Raw genomic sequence first — 23,913 nt, 5'->3', positions numbered from 1 at the left:
CAAGGTAACAGTCAAGCTAAGGTGTCTAATAAAACAATCCTTAAAATCCTAAAAAAGACAGTAGACAACGTTGGCCGCAATTGGCATATCCAACTTAATCCCGCACTTTGGGATTACCGCACAAGCATCCGAACACCTACAAGAGCTACACCCTATTCACTTGTCTATGGCACTCAAGCTATCTTGCCTATTGAGGTCATGTTACCCTCTTTACGAGTCTCTTTGCAAAACATTATCAGTGATGAAGACTATAGGGTCTCTCGCTTACAAGAACTTGAACTATTGGATGAATGAAGACAAATTGCTTTTAATCATCTTAAGGCTTATCAACAATGAATGAGTCACAGTTACAATCATAAAGTCAAGCCTCACACATTTGAGGTAGGTGACTTAGTTCTTAGAGAAAATCTTAAAAATCAGCAAGTCAGAGAGAGGAAGGGCAAGTTTGAACCGAATTGGCTTGGTCCTTACATCATCACAATAGCATATGGATTTGGTGCATATCATCTCTCAACCACAGAGGGTGAACCTTTGTAGGATCCTATCAACAACATGCACCTTTGAAGGTTTTACACATAGCTCTTCAGAGTATCCTAATTCAAAAAAAAAAAATCAAAAAAAAATAATCAAAAAATTTCAAAAATACAAAAAAATATAAAACATAAAAATCGTTACTTGGTGAAAACTTGGCAAGCAGGTGCCTTGTGACAACAAAAAAAAAAAAAAGTAAAGAAAAAACATTTCGTCTAATGGCGAAAACCACTTTGGTGGCACCCTGGGCAAGTACCATGGTGAAAACTGGGTCACCAGTGCCATGTGTAGAGACATTGCTCCTCCCTCCTTTAGGATTCCATCTCATCCTTTCACTTTGCACACACTCATAGCCTATTTGTTTATAACAAACTTACCCATTCCCATCATGGTTTGTTATTGATCTACCTAAGATTGGTTAGCCATTCATAATAATAAACATCCTTTTCACCCTTTTCCATTCATAATAAATCAGCTCCTATCTATGGCTAAGGCAAATCCTACATCTAGTGATGGGTGTGGAACTGAGAGCATCACACGTTCTGAGGAGTACAGTTTCTTCTACTTTTCTTCAATCTATCTGCACACAATCCACAATAAAGCAGCATTTGCATCATAGATCCGCAATAAAGTTTCATCTTCTCCACAATAAAGTATCAGTTTCAAATGAGACACAACAACAACAATGGGCTTCAACAAATCAAATCTTTCAGTAGACTCAGACAACATTATGGTTCAGTGCTATCTATCCTTTTTGTGAAAGTAAACATTGTGACCACAATCAAATAAACTTATACAAGTGACAAGAGACACTAAACTTGAGGACTACAGTGGATGTTGGTGTCAAGTCTTGGTTTTCTTTTGATTTTTATCTTTTGTTGACATGTCTTTTAGCTTTTTTGGGATGTCTTTGACTAGAGATTCTATCTCCAGGACATCTTTGATTAGAAAGGCGAGGATGGGGTATCGTCACCTATTTTCTTTGTTGTTTGTGGATTGTTTCTTAGTAATGCTATGACTTGTCCAAGGATATGAGGACACTGAGAGTCTAGTGTGAATTGGGGCATTCCTTGTTTGTGACTGTCTGATCTCCATGCAAATAGGTATAATGACTTTCTGGGTCGAACATATACCTTGATTGTCATAACCTACTTGCCATAATAAGCTCAATGATGATAATTCACAAGAAGCTCTTTTCACTTTCATATCTTCTATCTTCCATCCCCCTTTCTTGATTGACTTCCATCATCCTTCTTGAGTCTATGTAGCCTGCTATCACATGACTGAGTATAATGACATGCCAAAAACATTTGCATTTCATGTAGTTGCACCTGCATTACCACATATAAGCATTTCATGCATACATATAGATATCACAATTGCATCACATCCTGCACACAACACATGTCAGCACATTCTACATTTTCATCATCCAGCTCATCATTTACATTATCATATTCATCTATATTTCATACATTCACATTTGCATCATGCATAACATATTAAAAAACATAAAAAATAAAAAATATTGCATTTCATCATCTACATATTTGCATCCATAACATAAACATCACATAGAAACATACATCATGAAACATCTCATCACATAGGTACACATGCATATAGCTGCCACAAAGATGAATCATCTCATATATATATATAATCATAAGTGTCATGATACAATGATGTCAAAATCATATGGCTACAATCACCCGAAGGTGTCTACATCATCATACAAAAATGGTACAAAACTGATACATAGGGAGCCCTCTAAGGCTATGATGAACTCCCTCCCTCAGAGCCACTTGGCCTCGATAGAGTTTGAGCCTTGGAAGGACCCACCCCAAGATCGTCTCTCTTATCCCCTCTATCTGGTGGTGGTGGAGGACCCATGACCCCACCACTAGATGCCTGCCTCCTGTGACTCCCTCTAGTGGTTGTCGCTATTCGTGATGGTCTACGGAAGCTCCTAGACTGCTGATCTAGTGGCACTGCCCCATAGTATAGGTCTCTCCAATAACCTATCTCCTCCCCTGCTTGCAAAACATAGGCGTATCCAGCCCCTGTGTCCTCTATCACCTGCCTCCTAGCCTTCAATGTAATGTTGGATAGCCTGATCTCTCTCCTGCTCAGTATCCCTAAGATGTCTCCTGAGTTGATCCCTCTCCCTCTCCAGCTCCTGGATCTCATCTACCTATCCCTGGCAGATCTCCCTCAGCTTTAATAGCTCATCCTCCTCCTCCTTGGCCCCCTGTACTAGTGGATGTACCTGTGCCTATACCTGTGGCTGCTCATGTGGCTACCCCTGCCCCTACTGCTATCCCTGTCCATGCACCTATCTGGGAACCTATGCTATTGGCACCTATAATGGAAAACCACCTCGACCCCTCACCACCCAAGCATGTCTCTTCTCTCCACCCTCTCTCCATGGAGCCACCCTCCTCTCTCCCACTACACCCCACCTCCTCCATCAACCTCTACTCCCACCATCTCCATCATCATCCTCATCCCCTCTGCCATCTCCATCTATCAACTGTCCTGGATCTATCAGGCATGGAAATGGATGCTCTACCCAATATGCAGTATACTCTACATCCATCCCTGCATCCTCAATCTCAAGCCACATATCTAATGGCATGGACACCATCTCTACCAGCTGCATCATGGCCTGATCATATGATAACAGTGGTCCAAAGTGTGCCTAGTCTCGTACTATCCGTGCATACATACCAGAACCCCGGGGCATCCGCTAGATCTTGCCAAACTATCTGCATACCCTATCTACCAACTGCCTCTCTAGTACATAGGGCATCAACCCAATCAGATATCTACTCCTGAAAGTGTATGGCAGATCCACTGCATCATCCTCCCACTACTCGCACTCTCAGTAAGGCCTCCATATCACAGTGTAAACCTCATCAAGGACTCAACACCAGTGCTCCAACCTGCCAATCCGTGGCTGTGATGTAATCATATCATACAAGTGTACAAAGCTATGTCCATGACCCCTACCTCTGAAATGTATCGGTCGTGTCACTGGGAGATGCTCATATTCCCACACCTGCAATAATGTCACTCCGTAGCCCAATCCTACGGACCCATGATATACGAACTAATGAAGCTGATAGTACAAATGTGCTAGCACGTACGGTCCCAAGGCATATCTAGTATGTTGTGTCACCAGTGTCTCCAAGGTGCTCCCCCAGCCAACAGCCAACCCTTGTGTTGCCCTATCTAGACATAGGAACCCGCTGATCACTCCTCCTAGCACTGCTGGTAGTGCCAGTCCTATCACTATCATGGTGTCCCAGGCGACATGTCCTGCCCTCATCTCCAATCCCAAATCCTGAAACACTCGTCTCAATGCCTCCTTGTCTCCATCTTGATCATAGGGTATCAACTCCCCATCAATCGGCATCCTCATAATCCTATACACATCCCCTAAGGTGACTATCATCTCACCCATCGGCAAATGGAATGTGCATGTCTCAGAGTGCCACCTCTCAGCAAGTGCAGTCAACAAACCCATGTTCGCCCAAAACTCAGGCACATACAAAATGAATCTCAAACCCATAACCTCAATGGCAGCTCGGTCCTCAAATGTCAGCTTCGGTCGTAACCTCTGAGTCGATGGGAATCTCTCTCATGACTCTAGCATAGGCAAGTATTCCTGCAATCAAGCAAATCAATCATGTCAGTCAATGAAGAATTCACTGTTCATCACAAAGTGTTGCTTTCATCCTAGTGACACTCACTATTCATCACAAAGTGTTGCTTCTACCCTAATGACACTCACTATTCATCACAAAGTGTTGCTTCTCTCCTAGTGACACTCACTATTCATCAGAAAGTGTTGCTTCTATCCTCGTGACACTCACTATTCATCACAAAGTGTTGCTTCTATCCTAGTGGTACTCCCTATTCATCACAAAGTACTACATGTTTTGCACTCCCTGTTCATCACAAAGTGTTGCTCATATTAGCACTCACTTTTATCACAAAGTGTTACTCATATTAGTACTCCCTATTCATCACAAAGTACTATGTCTTGGTACTCCCTATTCATCACAAAGTGACTCAATCTATCCTAGTCTTCCCTAGAGGACCTACTTGAGTGTATCCTCTCAGCAACTTATCCAATCAACAACGTATGTTCATCACAGAACTGTCGATTTGGTCTAGAAGACATAAATGCACATTTTTGACACAAACGCGCCTTCATGACATAAACACGCTTACATACTGCATAAATGCACCTGCTCTACACAGACGCGCCTGAAATACACAGACGTGCCTATGCTCTGCATAGACGTGCCTGCTCTGCACAAATGTGCCCACATTGCACAAACGCGCCTACACAATGTAGACGTGCTCACATTTCACATAGATGCTTTTTCTGGCACAGATGCGCCTAGCCAACCTAGACACGCCTGGCACCAATGCAAACAAGCCTCAGTGTTTTTGACATTTTTTGACATTACCTAAAAGCGCATTTATTGTGCTACCTAGCATGCATTAATGACAACATTTATTGCAACAAAGTACAAGGAGGTTTTGTGGTACTCATCGGCTCTCCTGCATCTACTCGCCTCTGAAATTGGCAAATGCAATCGAATCTGTAAACCAATGCCATCACTACTTCTCTATTCTCTCTCTGTACTCTGATCTCTTGGATGTGTGGATGACAATGAGGATGTATTCCCCTCATGGTCTATTTTATAGACTGCCCCGACCCTAGCCCTAGCCCTAGCCCTCGTTTCCTGAGTTAGTCTTCATTATCCCATGACTCTGTCACTCTATTCAGTTAGCCCTTTCTAGCCTTTCTTTCTTATCGAGAGATTGTTTGTGATCTTTTCAAACATTTTCATCCAATCTCTTGAGGGGGCATATCATTCCCATCTTGGGGCAACTTTGTATCAGTTTATCTCATCTTCTTTGAAACAACGCGACAAGTTGCATTGTCTAAAAGAGGGACAAAATGTAGACACCTAAAATTTTCATGTCTAATTAAATAAATATTTTTATTTATTTAATTATTTTAGCCTAATTCTTCTATTAATTAAATGAATATTTATTTATTTAATTAATTCATTTATCCTCTTCTAGCCTTATTTCTCATTTAAATAAATACCTTTATTTATTTAAATTATCCTTTTCCCAAATTAAATAAATATCTTATTTATTTAATTGATCCCACTTCCTCTATTAATTAAATAAATCTTTATTTATTTAATTAATTCATTAGCCTTTTCTACCCATGACACATGTCATTCATCTCTTAATTCCTACACTACCTGCCCTTTCATTATTTTCTTATTTTCTCTACCTACCCTCTAATCATAGCCGACCTCTTTTACACCTCTTAATCTTATCCCTCCATTTCTTATAGTGTCTTCTATATAAGGAGATGCTTCCTTCATTATCAAACCCTGACTACTTGATCGATTGACGACACTACGCTTTTGAACTTTCATATGTGATCCTACTTGCAACCACATTTCCATTCGTTGTTGAGCTCTTGTGCACATAAAATCTAAGAGCAAATATATCAAGCAAGATCAATGGAGATAAGAAGAATGGAGATCCAAACCCTATTGGACATGTGATGGTATAATCTTTGTGATTTCATTTGATTTGCATTGTCTTAGGTAATCTTCATATGTTATAGTGGATCTTTGTTGCTGTTAGGCCAGGGTTTTGTGGTTGAATTCATTTGGTCTTTCAATATTATTTTTGTTATCCATTTTCACCATATACAGGGACATCTTTCTTTTCCTCTGTGTTCTCCTTATCAACTACAATGTTTACTTCCTGAGTGTCAATATTCATAGTGTACAAAATTTATGACTCAGGGTTAGTATCTTCATGTGGTGTGTCCACATTCTCAGTAACTAGTATTCTATCAGTCTGTACCAGTGGAGTAACCAAAGGTGGTGGTAGGTTGTCAGCTACTTTAATGTTGGTTAATCCACCTACTTTACCTTTTCCCTTGTCTCTATCCTTTTGATAAAATTTGAAATTTTTTGGTCTTTTCAACTCTTCCTATTTTTTTTTCTCAACAAAGAAAATGTCCCACTTGTCTATTGTTTCCTTTGCGATTTCATTACCCTACCATCCATTAGGCTCACATGTCGGTGTCCACTTGCAAAAACTGATATGTTAGCTTCACTGATTAATTCATCAATTTCCTCTACAGATTTGACCGAATGTACCACTAGTAGTTTTTCAATCTTTAGTTTCTTATCAAGCTCCATAATTGATAACCTCTTAGCATCTAACCGCCTATATAATTCACTAGGCAAATCATCTACAACTTCAATTGATACTTTCTTGTAAATGTCAAGATGTAAAATAATGTTGTTCTCAATACTTTCTTTTTCTGCATCAATAAATGTATTGTACAGTTTGCTCAAATTAGATAGATTGTCGTCATCAGTTATTTCACTCAATAGGTTGTCCAATGGTGGTATGACCTATTTTTGTTTCCTATGTCATTTTCTTTGCTGGTGGCCTCACTGCCTATTGTTTCTTCCTTGTCTACTTGGGTGTAGGAGAGGGTACCGGTGATGGTTTTCTCTTCCTATCAACTCTTTTAAACTCAATAGGAATTTCACTCTCAAATGATATACCAACCATTGAAAGATGTGCCTCTGATTGTAATCCTTCTAAGTCACTTTCCTTTATACTAGTTATGTTCATAATGTTTTCTTTTATTTCCTTCACTTTCTTGGTTGCACTTCTTATGTATTTTTCCTTTTTCTTCTGCTGTTTCAATGTTTGCACACCACTCTCTATTGTCTCTGCATTTCCAAAAACCTTTTTCTTATGGTTCTCTAAGGGCTTCTAATAGGGCTTTGGCATAAGTTTCAATGATGTTTACATCTGCCTCATACCCCATTTCTGTAACCCATATAGTTCTAGGAAGAATTGCCTCCATTGAGATTTCATCCTTTTTAATTACAAAGCAAATTTGTTTTTCATATTTGTCTACAATACTTTGTGGTAATCTCTCTCTTGTTTTCATTTTTTCTTTGAAGGTTTTGAAGTACTCTGCTATATTGTTATCCTTTTCAATGCCCATATCGGTGAATATTTCTAACTGTTGTTTTCCTACCAATATCGGGAACCTCTTTTGTGAGATACAACATCAGACATACCAAAAGATTGCCAAAACGAAAAGTTCCTTTCTTGTCACCTTTTATCTTTTTCAGGTTGTCTATTAATTCATCCTTTAACCACTCACATACATCTATTTTCTCATCATTGTTGACCATATCATAAGAACTTTTAATACAAAGACTGGAAACTGAGTTCAGTCGGTTTGCATGTGTGGTTTTATAGTCTAAAATCATGCTTATGAATCTGACATTCACATCCTTAACATCATTTACTCTTAGGGATTTGTTGTCATAGGTTGCTCCTATTAATTTCATCACTATGTTATTGGGTACCTTCTTAGTCTTATCTAGCCTGCTACCGGTGGAGGGTAAACGAGTCACTACCCTAACTGCTTCCTTAGTGATTTTGCAAACAAAATCTAGCAAAAAGAATTATCCATGAACTTTGCTAAGGACAATTCTTACTACCTCCTTAGGAAATTTGAGGATGTCCAAGATTTCTATAAAACCTAAAGTTTCAATAACCTTGTGCTCGGGTTTTAACTTTTCACTTTCATCACAAATAATAGTTCTAAACATTTTCAATATTTCCTCTAAACCTAATTCCTCAATATGATAATGAATATAGATTCTAGGGTCTTCTGCATAAGCAACTCCTTTTGGAATTTTTGAAAAAGCACCTATGAAATCATCTTGTTTCGCTATCTTGGGAATAATTTTAAAAATGGGCCTAGGGTGCTTCACAACTTCTACAATAGTAGGGTTTGCAATAAATTCTGGAGCAGAGGAGGAAGCCATTGATAAATACCTTAATCTGCCTGATAGGTTTGAGTGCTTGAAAGAACTTGCTTCACTTCTTCACTTTGGATTCCTTTACTCAGATTTCACACTCTCTAAAAGTTTGAATTCTTAGTGAATTGAAAAAGAGGGAAAATCAATGATTTATAATGTCTTTTCTTCCAACAACCGCATTAAATGCCTACCAGTTAAGTGAAACTTAACACATCTACCGGTAAAGAAGAATTCCATCTTCTCACCATCAACTAAGGGTAAAGTAGCATGATATTCAACTTGTTGCAATACCCCCAAAGGGTTACTTTTTAGTTGGATGAAGAATCTCCTACCGGTGGAGTAATACTCTATTCTACCGGTGAAGAAATAGTCTCATCAACATTCTAGTCTCTCTTTCTAATCCACTGTTTTGAAAATTCTTGTTTTACCTTGTCCACCTTCTCTTTGCCTTTCAAACTAGGTCCTTCGTTATTTGCCAATGAAGTCTTACTTCTACAAAATTTTGCAATATGTCCAATCTTGTTACAAGCATAACAAGTCACATTGTTTTTTTCTGAATAGCCTTTCTACATCATATGCCAGTTTGTGTTTTGCATTGATTAGATAAGTACCCAAATATTCCACAAACATAACATCTTACATTCATTCTACAGTTTTCTGAATTATGACCAATTTTGTTACATTTGGAACATTGACCGGTGGGTGCATTAATGTTCTGATTGTTTCTAGATCTACATTGATTTGCCCTATGACCATACTTGTTACAGTTAAAGCATTTCCCATTAAATTTGTAAGCATTAGGTTGTCTTACTGGTTTACTATGATCATGATTGTTTGTGGTACCGGAGCTTTCACCAACTTCAAAACCAAGTCCATTTGTATCTCCATTAGGTTTCTGACTTTTTAGCATATCATCAAGTTCTTCTAAACTTTTCTTGAATTTCTCTTTGTGTTGATTTGTAGTAGCCAACTCATTTTCCAGAATTCCCTTTTGTCTCATAAGTTCAGTTTTATCATGTTGCATGTGAATCAGATCTATCTTCAACATATCATTTTCATGACTGAGTCTTAGATTTTCATTTCCATCATCATTGAGTCTCCTAGTCAAATCATCTTCATTCTTTTTCCTGTCTTCAATATCTTTACAAAATCTCATAGTCATGTCTTGCATTTCATTCCTCATAGTACTATTTTCTTGCCTTAATTTGTTCACAAGATCATTAAAGAGTTTCCTTTTCATCATCATCACTTTGCATCTTCTAGATTCTTCTGAAGTCCTTGAATGAATTCCTGTGCAGTCCTCATATCATCCTCAAGTTTGATATTCTTCAACTTTTCTCTATTATAGTCTGCAAGAGCTCCTTCTAATTGATTTCTCAAGTTGTCCATCTATACCGGTGTCAGAATCTTCCTCAAGTTATTAGGCTTTTAAAAATAGAGGACCAATCTTTGATACCAATTGTTAGGATTATGACAGTCTCAAAGATACTAAGAGGGGGGGTGAATTAGTATCTAACCGGTTAATATAATATTTTGCCTTACTAAGTATTTTGCATTCCAAAATAGTGTACCGGTAAATAAGAATTAATGCAGTAAATAGGAAGAATAAAGACAACATAGAAAGCACATCATAACACAATATTTTAATGAGGAAACCCAATGTGGGAAAAACCTCGGTGGGATTTGTGACCCACAATATTCACTCACTAGCCAATGAATGGATATTACTTACAATGTCCTACCTGCACATGCAAGAAGGCCAACTACCTAGAGCTCACTATTCAAATACAAAATGGAAGTCTCACTGACTTACAAAATGGATTATGAGAATCCAATATAATTTACTATTATAAATCAACATCTACTATACCAAGTTCAACAGCGGTTTAAGCTCCTACTATAACCATAACCTTATACAAAATCTACCTTAATATTCACTCATCATTTCTACCATATTCATCTTCTATCCCTATCATCCATTTCAAAATGATTTACAAGATCTCATACATATATGAGTCTTATTACAATATTCCATGTCAACTTTACAAAAGATATTTACAATTAAATACAATAATAAAAAGTTGTTCCTGTCAGCTGGAGTGTCGATATACATTGTTGTTGTTGTCGGTGAAGTGTCTGCCAGTGTCAGTGCTTGTCGGTGCCTGTGCCTACCAGTGGTTTACCAAATGAATGCCACAAGATTCCTTGAAGGTATCCACAAGGTTGCAAGGTTGCCATCAATGACAACACCTTCAATTACCTTCAACTACCATTAGAGTGTACAATGCCACCAGTTCATGGCAGGTAGAAGAAACCCTAACCATAGATAGTTTGAACCTCATTCTCGCAAGAAAACTTATGTATAAATATGCATATTGAAGAGATAATATTTTATGCCAATTTCTGGAGAGGAGTGTGCTTGAGCGAATAGAGTACAGATTAGACTGAGAAGATTATTACAACTAAGTATCTAAAGGAGAACTCACAACAAAGGTGTAATTGATAAGGGGGTTTAGCAGAGATTTAACTGGTAGATAACAGAGCTGAGGTGAATCAGGAGGAAGGAATCTAAGAGTGATAGAGTGTAGGGTGAGTATCAGAGGAAGTCATTAAAGGAAGAGATTGACTAGTAAGGGATCAGATAGAGTGAATTGATAACCAGTAGTGAAAGAACCGGTGAAATGAAAAAGAGTTGTAACTGGTAGAGAGAAGTTGAATAGGTGTTACAAAACTCATTTGTAACAAGGTAATTTCATAGTAATAAGTTATTATTTAATTGTGTGTCACTGAGTTGGTGCTTGATGTAGGGGTTGGTGTTCCTTTGGGTTGGTTCCCATAAATCATTAGGGGTTGGTTCCCTAAACATTGTAACTATTGTTTCATTGTGAGGCTAGATTGGAGCAGTAGACTCCAAGAGCATTTCTCACCAAATTTTTTCCTAGATTGGGTTCTCCTCGTATATCCGATGTTGTGAGATGCATTCTTTGTGTGTTTGATTACTAGTGTCTTCATTGTTTTACCAGTTGCACACACATAGTTGGAAATTGTTTGAAATCACTGATTCACCCCCCACTCTCCATGACATAATGTGTTGTAAATTTTCTTTGTGTTTCAATTAGTTGTTGAGATATTTGAGTATCGAGGTCTCTTCAGCTAGTGGATTTGTGGTCTTGTGTTTTGGTTTTTGTCATGTGTCTCTTGTGCTCTATCTTATTCTTTTTGTTTTGTGTATTCTTGCATATGTTTGAGTGAGTTAAGATCCTAAAATTGGGGGCTTTGTTCCTCAAGATTAGTGATGTCTTATACTCCTTGTGGTATTTCTCCACATCTCTCATCTTCATCTCTTTCTTTCTTCTACTTTACCAGCATTTTTGGCATAATCCATACTCCTACTAAAGTGGGGGCTAAATGTAGTGTCGTAAAATTGTGACCCTTGCAATTTTGACCTCTTTTTAGGTCCTCACCCTAGCGACTGCATCTCCTTACTTAATTGGGACCCCTCTCTACATCATTCTTCCAAATCTCCTCTGGTTTCAACCCTTATGTCACTTTATGACCCTATCTAGGCCCCAAAAATAGGGTTGGACAGGGGCATGGCGCCCATGTCCTCCCTCTTTAGGTGGCCCTAAAATGGGTTCATTTGACCCTTGGACCTAATTTTCTCTTTGGGATTTAATCTCTCCTATGTCGGCATTCGGTGAAATGAAAAATTATCCTCCTAAGCAAGTATAAAAAGGGATGTAGTCCTCTCATTTGCATATACAAGACTTGTATACACATAAGAATGACTATGAGCTATTAAATAAATATTTAATATTTATTTAATGTTTATTCTTCTATTAAATAGTTAATTTGAAAAGATTAATTTATTTAATTCATTTTGTGTCTTTCTATTAATTAATTTAATTAAAATATTTTATTAATTAATTCATCTATCCTATTCCTCTATTTAATTAAATATCTAATATTTAATTATTCTTCTAATCAATTAATTAAATATATAAATATTTAATTATTTCCTCCAATCATTTGAATATCTAATATTTAATGATTATTCTTCTATCCTATAGTCTCAAATATTAAATAATTTCTAAATCATTTAAATCCCTTTTCCAACTCACCTTCCATCTCCACTTCATCTTTCCTTTGCCAACTCATCAATCATGTGGCTAAAGATATTAATATTTCTTAAATATTAATTCATCATTTTTCTCCAACCTCCAAATTTAATGAAATATTGTGTACGTATACATATTTCTTAATTTTTCTTCTATATTCCCTCCAACATCCCTACATCTTCGGAAGGACTTGAGTCCACTTGTCCTCTCATGCCTAAATCTTCTCCAATCATCCCTAGATTCCCTTAGTTAGTAACACAATCAAGATGAGATGAGTGACACTTGTCTTTGCCTTCCCCCTTTCTCTCAACCTTTACCTTTGCTCACATCCATCCAAATCTACAGATCTGCTAATGAACATTGATCCAGGCCACATCATCTTATCCTCTCAAAATCTATAAAATCAAGAGTTTGAGTTGATGAAGAGTTAGTCGTCAAGTTAGTCTTCAAGTGAGTTTTCAAGCTAACCATTTGTGAAAACTTATGCATCCATGAGTTTTAATCTTGAAGCAATTTTAGCATAATCATTTAGTATTGCATATCATGGTATTAGTTAACTATCAGTTATCAGTCCATTCTTCATATGCCATCTTGGAAGCTATCAATGCATATCTGAGAGCACACCATCTACAACCAAGAACAATGGAGTTAGGACACAATGCGACTTAAATCATGAAGGTAAAAATAGTGTTTTTATTTTAATATCAATTTCATGTAGTTTCATTGGTTGAGTTTGGATTTCATGTAGCATTTCCTTTGTATTTTGTGAAAATAACATGTTACAGGTAGTATTCTGATGATGAAATTCAAGTTGACACATTTTGGCGCCCACCGTGGGGCTCAGAGCCTCGCATATTCTTTCTAATATCCTGTCTAATTATTGCAAAAGCAAATTTAATGCATTTGTAATATAGATTCATGCTTGTGTGAGTTTTGACAGCACCTTTATTTGATAGGTTAGTACATTTTTCATTTAGGTTAGTGCTTTTATCTATAAATCAATGCACTTAATCTTCAGAACAACGCTTTTGTCCTTCAGGTTAACCTATTTTTCAGTTTGGTTAATACTTTGGTCAATTAATTCTCGCTTCTTAGTTCATAGAGAAACACTTTTGTATTTTAGGTTAGCGTTTTTGTCCTTTAGGTTAGTGCTTTAGAGGTGAAAGATAGTGCATTTGTTAGGATAGCACTTTTATTTGCAACAGACAATTTTCTTGCAAGTCCGAATGTCCAAGAACTAAAATTTTAAAACTACTGACATGTCTATGTGCAAGATTCTTTTTAAGAATATTTAATGCATTTCCTCACCTAGTTAATTAAGAGCTCTATTTTGGAAAATAACACATCATATCTTGCTCATTTAGCTTAACTAAGGGGAAAAATTGACAGCATGCAACTTGCATTTTGAGTGACTTTTTTAAAGTAGTTGCACATAGATTTTAGAAGGCTAAAATAAACTTGTGTTTTTCATGCTTGATGAAGTAGTAGGTAAGTATGCTCTCACCCTCATATGGTGATCCGAAAACTAGACCTACTTTATTTTATGTATAACCTTTAGAGGGCCTGCCTTTCCAAGCTGCCTTGAGGGGGCTAGTGAGAAGGGAATGACCCAAAGTGGAAAAAGGCTAATACCAAGTCCTTCCAATCCACTCTAAATAAATCATGTTTGTGATGAAAGTCACAAGCAATATGTGTTGATAAGTTCATGCCAACACTATGTTTCTCCATAAACCCTATGGAGCGTAACCTCTATAGGATGGGAACCTTTTGTATTTGTAGAGTTGAAAGTGTTGCATGCATGGCCACATGACCGGAAGCCTTTACTAAAAACCACTTGTACTATTTGCCAAAATCTTTCTAATTGTTGGTGCAGGAGGTTGGACCTCTGAAGTGGCTCACACACATATGGTTCTTAGTAGAGATATAAATTTTTCCATGGGAAGTTTTCATGGAAACTGGTGCTTGGCTACCCTAGAGAAGTGAGTGTTGTGGGTGAAGCCAATGAGGTCAAGCATCTAAATATCCACTTTGAATAGTGTAACCTTGGGGGAAACCCCATGTGAGATTCAACAATTATTGTCTCGGCCTGCTATAGGATTTGTACTTGCTTATGCATTTTATTTTTCAAAACATTTTGTCATCTATGTCTATGACATGTTCAAAATGATCAAAAATTGAAGAAAATCATCACCTAAAAATGAACAAAAATCCAACAACTTACTGAAAGATTTAAAAAGAATCCTTGAAACATAGTTAGAATAGCGCTTTCAAGCAACAAAATAGCACTTTTATCCCACAAGTTAACACTCTTTACCACAAGAGTTAGCACAAAGGATTTTTCACATCTAAAAAGCATATCAAACCAAAATTTTAGAATCAGTATCAAAACACTTCTTGAGTAGATTTATCTCTAAACTATCACACATTTTCAAACTAGATCAATAATTGGGTCACTAATCCAACAAACTATTTCCGAAAGGTTTCCATAAGCAAAAACATTCAACAAGCTATTGATTCAAACATTTTAAGTGCAAAAATCAACATCATTGTCAAGTTTCTCATCAAGATATATCAAATCCTCTATCATGAATCTTGATCAATTCATCTTGTGTTCATTATCTTGGATATATCTTTCCTTTTTTGAACCTAGGTCATATCAAAATCAGAATTGCACCAACATTGGAATCAAACAAACTTGTAAACTATCAGATGCTTATATGACTTTTAAGTATCACCTTAAGAAAAGAAAACCCAGTTATAAAGCTACTCAGAAAAGAATAAGATTCTTGTATATCAATCTTGAGATCTTATTAAAACATAGGACATTCCTACACCATTTTCATCACTATTTACGTGGCTACGAGATATAATTTGATAGAGAAATTTTGCAAGGACGTGCTTTTCAGCAAAGAGAGGCTTTATCACAATGAACAAACAATAGTGGTAAAATCAACAAAGCATATCTTCCTAAACCAATAATCACCTATTGAGTTGTCTTTTGGAAACATCAAAAATTTTGAAACAATCACATGTCAGTTTGGACTAGAGCTCAATACGAACAACTTAGAAAACATCAAAAACAAATAGAGGAAGAAGATAATCTGGTGTTCCAAACTTTTGGGTATACAGTTGTTGACGAAGAAGCGGTCAATAACACCATTAGAGACCTTGAGAAAGATTTCAAATTTGATATACTAATGGAAAAATTATTGCCAAAGAAAAAAGAGAAATATCTTTTGATGTTGGCAAAATCAGGAGCTAAATTGCCACAAGAATTTAACATAGAAAGCTTGAAACAAGATGTGGAGGCAAGTGACACCCAAAACACAGATGATCCAAATAACAAAGATGTAAACAAAGAAAGTCATGAAGAGACAAGAAAAGAATGTGATGACACAAGAAGAGAGCATAGTGATAAAAGAACTTATGAAGAAATAAGGAAAAACCGTATGGATAATCCATTGTTAAATCTCACTCAACAAATGCAAACTCTACAACAACAGATACAAGATATGTAGAATGGAACAAGCTCCAAGAAGTATTCATTGGAAGATATCTTCCTATATCCTTTTGATAAAAATTTGAATATGATACCATTTCCACAGCATTGTGAGATCCCTAAATATGACAAATACGATGGAAAATCTAATCCTCGAGATCATATTAGAAAGTTTTGTACTATGAGTATGGAATTTGCGCATGACAAAACTTACCTGATGCATCTTTTCCCTAGGAGTTTAAATGGACAATAAATGGAATGGTTTTCAAGATTATCATCTGGAATCAAATCTTTAGAAGAACTCTTGAATAGATTTATTTCACAATACTCCTACAATGTAAGGAATGAGATAACAATGTTGGATTTATGCAATGTTAAAAAAAAGAATGGTGAATCTTTTATGATCTTCTTGCAATGATGGAAATGGATATTTAATAGGTATCCAAGAGATGTACCTTATCAAGAAAAGATGGACATATTCATTGATAATCTTATCAGTGAAATGAGTTACCGACTAAAAATGCAATATCCTCCCTCTTTCACCAAGATGATTGAGAATGGTCTAAAAATAGAAGACGCGATCGTAAAGAAAGGAGAGTTAAAAATTTACAATAATTATTACAAAAACAACATTAACAATGACAAACCCAAGTCCTAGTCAAAGAATAAGAATGTCATCAATGGAGGAAATGACGACAATAGTGCTATGAAACAACAACCAATCTTTAATCTATCAAGTCAAATCCCAAATAATAACAATCAAGAAAACAATAAATCCAAGTCTTTCTTCTCCAATCCTTGCAGGAAATTCACAAACATTGGAGAACCCTTGGAATCAGCTATAAAAACTCTTCTTGCAAACAAAATGATTGTTTTACTAGAAGCAAGAAGTTATGAACCACAAGTCAAGCCTAATTGGTGGAATGACAATCATTTTTGTAATTACCATCAAAATAAAGGACACCAAACTAATGATTGTTAGAGATTGAAACACCTTATCCAAGATCTAATCGATAATGGAACTATCACAGTGGATAGCCATAAGACAAATGAATCACACCTAGCCTTCAAAACTCTACTTCCGAATTATGAAAAAGGTGAACAATCCCAATTAAAAGATTACAAGGGAAAATATAAAGTGAACTACACTTATACATATGATGATGTGGTAAATGTCATCATTGTTAAAGATAACACACCTTCAGAGCCAATGAATGTCATTATGAGAAGCAAAGTGAAAGTCACCTTTCCGGGTATAACCAAAGACTCAACATCCACTTTACAACAATACAATTTAGTAGAAAAATTACAAAGAATACCCTCTCAAATATCAATTTTGGAACTTCTCAAAGTTTCACCTATGCATAAGGAAATTTTGGAAAAATCTTTAGTAGAAACAATAGTTTCAAAAGACTTGGATGTGGATCAGTTCCAAAACATGGTGGGACACCTTACAGCCCCTCATTGCTTATCATTTTCTAAAAAATGATGACGCGTCCTTGCAACATCCTCATAATGCTCCCTTACATGTTGAAGTCGCTATTAATAAAACTCGTGTCAAACGCATACTCATAGATGGTGGAGCAGGCTTAAACATTTGTGCATTAAGTTTAATAAAGGCTTTGGGATATTCAGAAAATGCACTAGATCCAAAGAAGAAAATAACCATTAAGGCTTATGATGAAGCAGAGCATTCTTCTAAAGGAACTATGGTGTTACTAATCAAAATAGGACCTGTGGAAAGGAATACATTATGTCAAGTTTTAGATTTGAACCTCTCTTATAATATTCTTCTAGGAAGGTCGTGGATTCACAACATGCAAGTAGTTCCTTCTACATACCATCAATGTATAAAATTTTCTCATGAAGGACAATAGGTCACTATAATTGCAGACTCTAGCTAATATTGCAATAATTTGAAGCCAACACAAGATACAAGAGTTCTACATAACAGAGAATCAGTATATCCTACCAAAGAAATTCATGAAAAGTTATGGGAAACCTTCGAGAAAAAGCTCAAATTAAATGATGAAGGAATGGGAAAATATTCTTTGCATAATTTTCTACTTTCACCTAAATCATATGGAAAGCCTACAAATATCCAATCATGGACCTCAAAGAAATAAAAAGACATGTTTAACGGAGCATTTGTTAGAGCTAGAACACTTGAAGAAGAAACTGAAGACAAGGACATTCTTGGTTGGTTTTACAAAGATGAAAATGAAACTATAGAAATAGCTACAGAAGTCAATATTCCCATAAAACAATATGGCAATGGTTATAAGATCATCAAGGTATTTCAGAACCTATTTGTCCTCACTCGCAATCTAAAGAAGATAAATCAGTACTTGGATATCTAAAATCAAATCAAAAGCACTATAACTATCAACAGCCAAAGTGGAGAAAGAAATCAGTCTCTAAACTGGATAAATGGCTCCTTCAAAATTCATGGTGTTAGGTTTAAGCTGAATGCGGACCTCATTTACATGGTCACAGGTATGCCCCATTTTGGTCTTAACTTCTTTAGAGACCTAAAAGTGTCTAATAATGTAGTTAAGATTTTTCCATGTAAAGAGAAGGAGAGAGTGAAACTAATAAAATCCACAGGGGGTATTATGATGCTTCTAATATCAAGAAAATCTGGGGTTGTGTGCTTAATGCAATTATGGAATATATTACTATGGAGGGTCATTTTACCAGGGTCCACACATACCATTTTGTGCTTTTAAATTATTTTAGACATGAGAAGAGGATTTCTTTTCCCTATTACCTCTTTAGGTCTTTATTGCGGTCTCTGAATAAGCATAGAAAGAACCCTTCTTCGCATGTGCTTCATTATAGCCTTATTTTTCTCATTTATGAGCATTGCAAGATTCTAGCTATCCAGGAAAACAAGAGATTATCTGTGTTGCCAGGGAAAGGAAAGAGGAAGATGGAGGAAGGTAGGCCTAGCAAGGATGAGTTGGCATAGAGCAAAAAGGGTAAAAAAGCCATTGTGGAGAAAATTCAAGAGGACATGGGTAATCAAAAGGATAAGGAGGTTGATTCTGAGGACATGGGAAAAGATGGAGGCAAGATGGAGACTGATAAGTCTGATAGAGAGGAGAGCTAGAAAGAAGAGGAAGTGGGGGAAGAGGAAGGAGGAGTTGAGGATGTTTCTAATCAGAATAGCCCCATCCATAGTGTGAGTACAGGTAGTGTTAACACCCAACCAATGGAGGAGCAAGACAATCATATTAATAAAGAGGAAAGGAAAATGGAAACTAAGCGGGAGAAGGATAAGGAGAAATCGAGTAGGAATCAAGATAAAGCTAGAGATGGGATTATTCTGGATAAACTCAAAAACTAGTCCAAGGCTCGAATGGGTTTTGGCAGGTGGGTATATGAAAGAATCAATAATCTGGAAAAAATGGATAAGCAGTAGGAAGAGAAGGGAAAGAAAGTTGAAAGTAACAAGGAGCAGTGGAAAAAGGGTATGGAGCACTTCCAAACCTGTTGTGGACCTAGATATTGATGAGGATGCTATTGAGGTAGGGACAGTGGAAAGTGCTCCTAGTGGTGCAACCAAAAGAACAAGGGCGAGTATGAAAAAGGTTGCTTTGGCCTCTTCCAAGGATATTCCTATGCTCAGGGATAATATTAAAGATTTGCAAGAGATTAGCATAAATTTGGCTAATGCCCTTAAAAACATTAAGTAATTTGTCTTTTGTCTCTTTTTTGTTATTGTTGGATGTTGTTTGTTTTGTTGGGCTTTTATGCTGATTTTTTTTTTTGATAGGTAATAGGCCAAAGCCGCAATATTTTTTTGAGTTATTATTATTATAATTATTATGTTTGATTAAATTGACCCATGATCTTCCCCATTATGGAAGGCCAAGAGTCACAACTTAGAATTCCACTTTAGATGTCCCTATTGGGAATTGAACTTGGGTCTCCATATTGAGAACCCAGTGTTTTAACCAGTTAAGCTCAACCCCTTGGACTCTTTTATGCTGATTTTTGCCCAAAACTGTGTTGGTTTTTTGGTAGAATATCTTTTCTTGTTTCTTAATGTTATTATCTTTTAAGGATCTTTTGTAAAGTGTTTCAGGATCCCTTCAAAACCCTTTTTTCCCGTAATAAAAAATAATGTCAAGAAAAGCTACATCAAGCAGCAGAAATAGTAGCCAATAAGCAGAAACAAGAAGAACATGAGAAACAAGGAGAGGAGATTGTAATCAAAAGAAAAGAATAATCTTGTCAACAAGTTCAAGGAATACGAGCAAATGCAAAATCTAAACAAGATATTCTAGAAGCAGTGAAAGTAGAGATGGCAGAAATCAAGGAATTATTTGCACCATACAACATTCTTGTGTGGTATAGTGGTGTAGTCCTAGACAATGGTTCAGAGACAAATTCAAATGAATATGAATGGGGTCCAGATGTCTCATCTAGTATATCAAGTGAAGAAAAAAAGGAAGAGCAAGAAACTATCACAAAGGAAGACTTGTCTATTACAAAATAAAAGATAGAGTTAGAAAGAAGACAAGAACTTAGAATCCAGAGAAAAGAGGCATATACAAGACAACAAAAGAAAGGGGATGAAAAAGACCAAGAAGTAATGCCACAAGAAGCACAAACTGATATGGATCAAGCATCTAGAAATATCAGATTTCTATCAAATAAGGAGCAAGATTTACCAAGTTATGGCAGAACCATAGAAGAACTAAGAGATAGTCAAGTAGGATTGACTATTATTCCAAAGAAGTTGAGTTTGAAAGAAGACAAAAGCTAGTAAAAGAATCCTCTATATCATGTACACAAGTATGTCAACTTCAAAATGCAAATGAATTTATTGAAAATAATAAAGAAGGAATTTGTAGTACTAAAGACGTGTGTGTTGATATAATCCATTTGTCTAAGGGACAAATGTCAGATGAAGAGCCATTTGAGTGTGAACTACAAAATACTAATACTGATTTTGTTAGAACTAATTGGATAACACTTGGGAGAGACAATCCTTAAGATCATTCTATCTATGACATTACCTACTCTATACCAAATTATGACCATTATGTCATGAACTTTGAAGCACCTAACAATGGCGATGACTATGACTTACCCCCTCTTCATCAAGAACTAATTAATTGGGATAATCTAGAAAACCCTGAATTGGATGTCTTTTCCAATGATCGTGACTTAGCTATGTTTATTAATGATATTGAACTCATAACACCTAACATATCTTCCATTGCGGAATCAAGTAATGTTTCTTGCAGTCAGGGGAATGCCAAAATTTCTAGCCGCAAAATTGAAATAAAACAAGGAAAGAGACCTAGTGTTGAAAACCATTTCATGCCAACACTAGATCAATCAAGAGGAAAAATAAAGGATGTATATGATGGTGAAAACCTCTTTGAGGTGCCAGAAGATGGAAATTTTGACATCCTCCCTGCATATTTTCAGGAGAGATCTATTATTCTAATAGAACCAATAGAAGCAATAAACATTGGCACATCAAAGGATCCCAAGATACTTCATTCTGCTACCTCATTATCAGATAAAGAGAGGAAAGAATACATAGAAATCTTCAGACAAAGACAAATAAATTTTTCTTGGTCCTATGCAAACATGTCGGGACTTAATCTAGATCTTATAATGCATCACCTTAATGTGGATTTAAAAGCAAAACCAGTTAAACAAATGCTAAGGAAGATGCATCCACACATCGCTCTTCTTGTAAAAGAAGAGCTAAAGAAACTATTAGATGTGGGTTTCATAAGACCTATTGCCTATCCAAAATGGGTTTCAAGAATTGTACCAGTGTCAAAGACAAATAAAATCATAAGAGTCTACACCAATTTTAGGGATTTGAACAAAGCATGTCCCAAAGATGATTTCCCACTACCCAACATTGATATAATTGTGGATTTATCAGCAGGGCATGAGATGTTTTCATTAATAGATGGATTCTCGGGATACAATCAGATAAGAATTGCCCTTGAAGATCAAGAAAAGATGGCATTCACCTATGAGGTACTTATTGCTGGAATGTTATGTCATTTGGGATTAAGAATGCAGGAGCAACTTATCAAAGAGCTATGACAACAATTTTCCATGATATGATGCATACATTTATGGAAGATCATGTAGATGATATACTTGCAAAATCTCATATAAGACAAGAACATTTGAACATCTTAAGCAAGATCTTTGATAGGCTGGAAAGATATCAATTGAGATTAAATCCAATTTAAATGTGCATTTGGAGTAACCTTTGGAAAACTTCTTGGGTACATTATATCAGCTCATGGAATTGAAGTAGATCCTGAAAAGGTCAAAGTGATCATGGAAATGGAGTCACCTAGGAACATAAGTCAACTGGGATCTTTACAAGGAAGATTGCAATCAATCAGAAGATTTGTCTCTCAATTAGCAGATAGATGTCATCCATTCACTCATCTTTTACATAAGAACGCTCCATTCAAATGGGATCAGAAATGTGAAGAGGCTTTTATGCAAATCAAAAAATATCTCATAAATCCTCCAGTACTGGTATCACCAATCAAGGGGAAACCATTGTTGGTCTATATCTTGGTGACAAACATATCATTAGGCGCTCTCCTAGAACAAACGATGAAGAAGGAAAAGAAAGAGTCACGTATTACATCAGTAGAACACTTGTCGGCTATGAACTGAATTATATGTTAGGAATTAGGATCTTAGGATACTAATCATTATAAACAAGATCATAAAATAAATGAAATGAGAATCATACATGCATAAATGTACACAATACACAAGATATACATGGGGAAAACCCTTTCAGGGAAAAAACCCCATAAAGCATCATTTTATTAAAACACTTACAAATATAGTCTATCATAAAATAGACTTGAACCTGGGGATACTCCTCCAATACTTCCACATGGCCAATAATACTTCTTGTGCATAGTGATACAAATCACCATAAAGCTCCAAATTCCACACCTCTCAAATGAGAGAGAACCTCCTTAAATATAGGAGGAAGGGTGGCTTCACTAGTCACACCTTTTAAATAACCCCCACTCATAAATAATTAATAATCTAATAATTATTAGATTATAATTATTTCAAATGGGATATGCTTATAAAGCATATAATATATAAGGTTTTATAATCTTATATTAGAACATTATATATAAATGTTATAAGGATGTGATCCCTAATAACATTATGTTTTAACATTATACATCAATAGAGAAGACATGTCTAGCAGTTGTATTTGCAACTCAGAAGCTGCGACATTATATGTTGACTCATTTTGTGAAACTAATAGCAAAGATAGATCCACTAAAGTATTTGTTGAACAAGTCAACCTTGACAGACAGACTAGCCAAATGGGTTATGATACTAAGTGGATTTGATATAGAGTATGTTGATCGAAAAGCTATCAAAGGACAGGTCATTGTTTATCAATTAGCTAAAGCACCTTTACAAAATGACATACCATTGCACATTGAATTTCCTGATGCAGACATTCTGATAGTAAGTACAAAATTTTGGGAATTGTACTTTGATGGTTCTTATACACAATATTGATCAGGCATAGGAATTTTGTTCATTACACCTTAGGAACACACAATTCCAAAATCAAATAGACTGCAGTTTCCATGCACAAACTATACTACAGAATATGAAGCATTGACTATTGGGGTCAAAATCACTATTGAATGGAATATCAAGGAATTGCATGTCTATGGTGATTCACAGCTTATCATCAACCAAATAAATGATGATTATCAAACTAAGGATGACAAGCTCATGCCCTACAAATAGCTAGTAGAAGAGTTAAAAGACCACTTTGCAGAAGTATCATACACTCAAATCCCAAGAA

Source organism: Cryptomeria japonica, chromosome 7 (assembly GCF_030272615.1).
Source record: "Cryptomeria japonica chromosome 7, Sugi_1.0, whole genome shotgun sequence".
In the NCBI taxonomy this organism is placed as follows: domain Eukaryota; kingdom Viridiplantae; phylum Streptophyta; class Pinopsida; order Cupressales; family Cupressaceae; genus Cryptomeria; species Cryptomeria japonica.
The sequence above is the reverse complement of the archived record's forward strand: the minus strand, read 5'-3'. Positions refer to the sequence as shown.